Here is a 6567-nt window from a genome sequence, read left to right on the forward strand (position 1 = left end):
CCCTGACTCAGTATCTCATCCAATGGAAGAATTTACTAGTTGAAGAGGTCATGTGGGAGGATGAGGAGTTCATTCAAAAGAATCTACACTTGGTTAGCATTGAGGACAATGCTTCTTTCAAGGGAGGGGGCATGCTATGCCCTTAATATTATTGTATATAGGGTATGAACAGTTAACTTGTGGCTATCTTAATCCTTAATTTAGTCATGTTATCATTATTATATTATAATTTAGGTAGGTAGGTCATCCTAGGTGTTATGAAGGGTTGTGTCTATTCAACCTTAGCATAATTAGGTATATATAGGAGGTTGTGAGTCTTATTTCATCATCAGATTGTGAAGTGTGTTCTCATTGGAGATATTTGGAGGATTGCCCCTCGAAGTGGTCTATTAATATCAGCTATTATCAAGTATTTATATAATATTTCATATTATTTCTTCTATTGTGTTAGTTATTTCATTACATAGTATCTGGTGGGTGCCAAGTTTGTTGTTCGTATGGATCGCAATAGTTTGAGATATTTCTGGAGCAACGAGACTTGAATGAGAGGCAACAAAAATGGGCAAGCAAGGTTCAGAATTTTGATTTTGACATTGAATATGTAATGATCCCTACTAAAAACTACTAACAACTACCAATGCTGAGGTACAAAATTTTGTCAAACACTTGGCATGCAATCTGACCTGTAGTGCTGTAGAATGAAACTGAATACGTACTATGGGAATTTTGTCAAACACTTAGCAAGCAACTAGAAACTGATGCAAATCATTGTTGATGAATGCTGATGAAGAGACACCTAAACTGCTCCCTAAACTGGTCCAAAAACTGCACTGTACCCTGCTGCTGAACCTCACAATCTGATTTCTAACAAGATAGCAATTATTGTAGCTCTGTCACTATAGCTCGGTACTGTAGCGCTGTCACTGTAGCTCGACACTATAGCACTGTCACTGTTCACCATTCCCTTTGCAAATTAGTTTCTAATTTGTAGGCACCAAATAAACCCCCAGACTGTATATTGCAACAACATGGAGATTGATAGCTGAGAGGGATTTCGTCCTCAAAGCCCTAGGAAGATTCTCTCCAATCTAAACAAGTGATTTCTTCAATCAACCAAAGCATACCCCAAGGGAAGCTCTTCCACCTCTTTTATTTTGTTCTCACAAAACCCATGCCTTCGTCTTGTCAATGTGGGATAAAACATAACTCCCTTATGTAACTTATGTCTCCAATGTATTATAAAATAAAGGGGACTCTTTTATTTAAATATTTCCCACCAACTATAGTCTAAGCATTAACAAAGTTAAATATTTGAATTTAACTTTATAAAGTGACTTTATTAATGCAAAATAAATCATAAATGAATCTTTTTGTCAATTTTAAACATTTACCATCGACATGTTGCTTCCATAGGATGTCCAATCATATCCAAAATGACTTACTATAAATAGTAAGTATGCCCAAAACTACCTCAAAACCCCTCAGAGATGCCTACAATTGAAATTGTCTAGGTCAAATGGCCTCTAAGTCCCTTTGATGTCCTGGTTAGCCTATGGGACCATGGGGAAATAGGCTAATGACATATCATGCAATGAATGCTCGAAAGGGGACATTATAGTCCGCCCTTCCCAAAATTGCTCGTCCTCAAGCAATTTTAGCTCTGGATGCTGCAATATCTGCTCATTTTCCCAAGTAGCATCCTCAATAGGTAGGTTCCTCCACTTCACTAGATACTCCCTAATAGTCCTCCTGCAAAGCACCTTCTCCCTGTTGTCAAGTATAGCTTCAGGAACCAAGATAAGTTTCCCCTCATCATCAAGAGGTGGAAATACTATTGAAGGCACCACATTGTGCCCCAATGCCTTCTTAAGGCATAACACATGGGACACATTATGCACTTTACTGTCTGCAGGTAGCTCCAACTCATAAGCTACCTTGCCCACTCTCCTGATTACTTTAAATGGTCCATAGTAGTGTGGTTTCAATTTCTCTGCTCCACTCCTCTTAAGAGAGGACTGTCTATACGGCTGTAACATGAGGTACACCATGTCTCCCACCTCAAATGACCTCTCAACCCTGTGCTGATCAGCATATTGCTTCTGCTGATTTTGTGCCTTTTGCAAATTTTCCTTCAAGGATCGTATAATGTCCTGACAATCCTGCAAAGTATCCTTGGTCTTAGGCACCCTACTGTCCCCAAATAACAAATCCAAGAAATTAGGAGCATCATACCCGTACAGTTCCATGAAAGGGGTCCACATTTGAATAGACATATGGAAAGAGGTATTATAGCAGTACTCTCCTAGATGTAGCCACTTCACCCAAGCCCTCTGCTACCCTGCAATGTAGTTTCAAAGATAACCCTCAACCCACTTGTTCACTATCTCTGTCTGCCCATCGGTTTAGGGGTGGTAATTGGTACTCAGAGTGAGCTCTGTTCCACATAACCTGAACAACTCCTGCCAAAAGTGGCTCATAAATCTGTTGTCTCTATCACTGACTATGCTTCGTGGTATCCCATGTAGTTTGAATACCTCTCAAAAAAATAGTTCTGTTGTTTATGCTACTGAATATGTAGTTGAAATTGCAAAGAAATGAGCAAATTTTGTCAATTTGTCTACCACAACAAAAATACAATCCCAACCTTGTGCCTTGGGGAGGCCTATGATTAAATCCATGGAAATGCTATCCTACTTCTTCTCTGGTATAGGGAGGGGTTGTAGTAAACCACCTGAAAATGAATGTTCTTGTTTGTTCTACTGACACACTAGGCACTCCCTAACAAACTGAAGCACCTCTGATTTGAGTCCTTTCTAAGTGAAGTGCTCTCTCACATGTCGATATGTCTTAAAGAATCCCAGATGTCCTGCCATTGATGAATCATGTAATGCCCTCAAAATCTTCTGCTTCATAGCAAACCTGGGTACTAAATAAATCCTTTCCTTGTAGATGATCAGATCATTTACAACGGTGTATCGGCTATCCTGAATAGCCCCCTCAACAACACCAGATGCCCAACTATCCTTAGCATATTCTGCCAAGATCATCTCTCTCCAATCATCCATGACTATCCCAACAACAAGTAAATGAGGTCTCCTGGATAAAGCATTTGTGACAATATTTTTCTTCCCTTTGACATAGACTATGTCGAAATCATAGGCCTGTAAAATACTCACCCATTTCTGTTGCCTGTCATTAAGATCCTTCTGTCCAAGGAAATGTTTCAAGCTATTATGATCTATTTTTACTATAAATTGGCTTCCTACTAAGTACTGCCTGAACTTAGCTAGTGCGTGCATGATTGCTAGTATTTCTTTATCATAGATGTTGTAAGTTCTCTCAACACCTTAGAATTTTTTGCTCTCATATGCGATGAGATGTTTGTCTTGCATGAGAACAACTCCTATGCCCTCTCCTGAGGCATCATACTATAGCTCAAAAGGCCTGGTGAAATCTAGAATGGCTAAAATAGGATATGTACTCATTAGCTCCTTGAACCTGTCGAAACAATCCTGAGCCCTCTCTAACCACTTGAAACTGTCTTTTCGTGTCAAATCTATAAGTGGTACTGCTATCTGTGAAAATCCTTTCACAAATCTGTTGTAGAATGCACAAAGCCCAAGAAATCCCTTGAGTTGTGAAGTGTTCCTCGGTGGTGACCAATCCAGAATGGCCTTGATCTTGTCTGGATCAACCCAAACACTTCCTGCACTAATAATATGCCCTAGATAGAGCAACTCTGTCATCCCGAACTCACATTTACTCATCTTGGCATATAATGACTCCCTCTCTAGAATACTGAGCACTATATCAATATGCTTCAAATTTTCCTCCCAAGTACAGTTGTATATCAGTATATCATCAAAAAATATCAACACAAACTTCCTCAATTGATCTCTGAACACTCTATTCATACAGGACTGGAAAGTGGCGAGGGCATTATTCAACCCAAAGGGCATGACTAAGAATTCAAAATGTTCATAGTGGCATCTAAAAGTTTTCTTCTCCACATCCACCTCTCTAACCCGTATCTGGTGGTAGCCGAATCTCAAATCAATCTTAGAGAAGTAGCAGGCACCGTGCAATTCATCAATAAGCTCATCGATGCGCGAAATAGGGTATCGATTCTTGATTGTCTTCTTGTTTAGCTCCCTATAATCAATGCACATCCTCATTGTACCATCCTTCTTCTTCACCAATACTACTGAAGAAGCGAAAGGACTCTTGCTTGGCCGTATGTGCCCCATGTCAATCAACTCCTTAATTGCCTTTTCTATTTCATCCTTATATCTCTTTGGATGGCGGTAAGGTGTGATGATAACTAGCTTAGCCCCTTCCTCTAACTCAATAACATGCTCGATTCCCCTATCTGGGGGTCTCCCTGGAGGTATCTCACCAAACACCTTAGTATGTTTGGTTATTATTTTTTGTACATCAGGTGGATACTCCTGTTTATGCTACTCTGTCACCTTAGGCATTACTCTGAACTCTACTATCCACTGCACCTGGTTGTGTTTGAAGAAACTCTGCATCCGCTTGAGTGACACCACTCAAAGTCTCCTTCCTGACAAACCTCTGAGCACTATCTTCTTACCATTTGCCTCAAACCTCATTTCCATTTTTTGGAGGTTAAATGTAAACTCTTCCAGAGACTTCATCCAATTCATCCCAAGCACCATATCCTGATCACCAATGTTGCCACAAAGAAATCTCCCACCATGTCATAATCTCCCAAACAAAGCTGCAAGTTGGTGTTTTTCTTGGTACAGTCAATTTTGAAGCCATCGGCAACCATCACCTTAAATCCCCTATGCTCTTCTGTATGTAGCCCTCTGCGTGACACAAACTTCTCATCAATGAAGTTATGTGTTGCCCCTATATCAACAAGTGCCACAAATCTTTGTCCATCCAAAGTACCCCTAACTTTGAAAGTGATGGCCTCCTGTATACTAGACAACTGAGCTATCATGCTATCACTGCGTGCTTCCTCATGTGAAGAATTATCATCTCCATCTGATTTTGATGACTACTCTAAATCTCCATCCACTGACTCTTTGGCTGAAAAGTACTCCATCTGCTTAGCTTTTGCTTTCAATGGATACTTATGTGACAAATCCCAAGGCTCCTTGCAATGAAAACAAAGCTTCTTCTTCCTGAGATCATTAAGTGTCTCATTGTCCAACCTCTTACTTTCCTCCTTAGGTGGCTGAGCCTCTCTATGAAAAGGTTTATTGTCCTTATCTTTCCTTGAAGGGAAACTCTTTGCCTGGAATTTATTTTTAGAAGCTGAAGAGGAATCCATGTCACGAGCTTTCTTAATGGCTTCCTACAAAGTGGGAGGGTTGAGAGCTTTAATCCACCCTCTCAACAGATCAGCTAACCCATCCATAAATAGAACTAGCATCCTTCGTTCAGATACATTTGTTACTAACACTACAAGTTTTTGAAAGTCTGAAATGTATGTTTCCAATGATCCCCACTGTTTAAGCTGAGCTAACTCCTTGAAATGGAGTTCTGGATCCTTCCTATCAAAACGTTCAATCAGTCTCTTCGTAAACTCCACATATGAGGTAATGTGTGCATGTCCCATAGTGACCATACCATGATGCCACCACTCGTGTGCTAACCCATCCAGATGAATTACTGCATACTTAATAGCTTCTTCCTTAGGCATAGGGTTCAATTGAAAGTAGGTGTCAAGCTTTTGAACCCAAGCTCTTGCTATAGACTTCCTTGAGCCATCATAATATGGTAATTAAAGTTTCCCTACTTTCTTTTGTAGCTCATAGCTCTGGTTCCTGTCATGTCCATGTGGCATATGTTTCATCTGCACATCCATATACTCCCTAAAGGTAATTGCAGCAGTAAAATCTAGACCTCTGGCTTCCCAATCTCTCCTCAATTGGTCCTATATATCAGTGATCTAGGGCTCTGGTACGGGCTGCTTTGGAGCTGTAGGAGGAAATGTGGGAATCATGGGACTCGAACTCACTGTCCTAGCTTACTGGGGTGCATGACTGAAATTGTTCCCAACTTGTTCACCTCCATTATGTGTCCCATCTTGATTATTCCCATTTTGATTGTTAGCATTCTAATTATTACCATTCTAATTATTTCCTCCACCCATGTTAGCGTTCAACCCCATTTGACAAGCCATCATCTGCACCATAAGCTCCAATCTCTAATTTTGTTCTTGTGCCCTTTGTTTTGCTAATCGCTATCCCTGTGCCAAGTCTCTAATAATTGTAAGAATCTTTCCTCTCCGGGATCCTAAGCATTCCTGTCTCCCATATTGCCAATAACCTATTCACCTGTATCAATATGATCCTCTAGATTTCCCTGTTCCTCTTGTCCTGTGTTTAGACGAGCCCTGGTTCTTCTTAAATTATAGCGATGAGTTAAAGGTTGAACACTCCAATCTGTCATATCACCACCTGTTCATTGTGTTTGTACCCACTAGGATGGCAGGATAAACAAGCTCTGATACCACTGTAATGATCCCTACTAAAAACTACTAACAACTACCAATGTTGAGGTACAAAATTTTGTCAAACACTTGGCATGCAA

This window comes from Cupressus sempervirens, chromosome 7, assembly GCF_028749045.1.
Source record: "Cupressus sempervirens isolate cs-2001-9-10 chromosome 7, ASM2874904v1, whole genome shotgun sequence".
NCBI classification, from domain to species: Eukaryota; Viridiplantae; Streptophyta; class Pinopsida; order Cupressales; family Cupressaceae; genus Cupressus; species Cupressus sempervirens.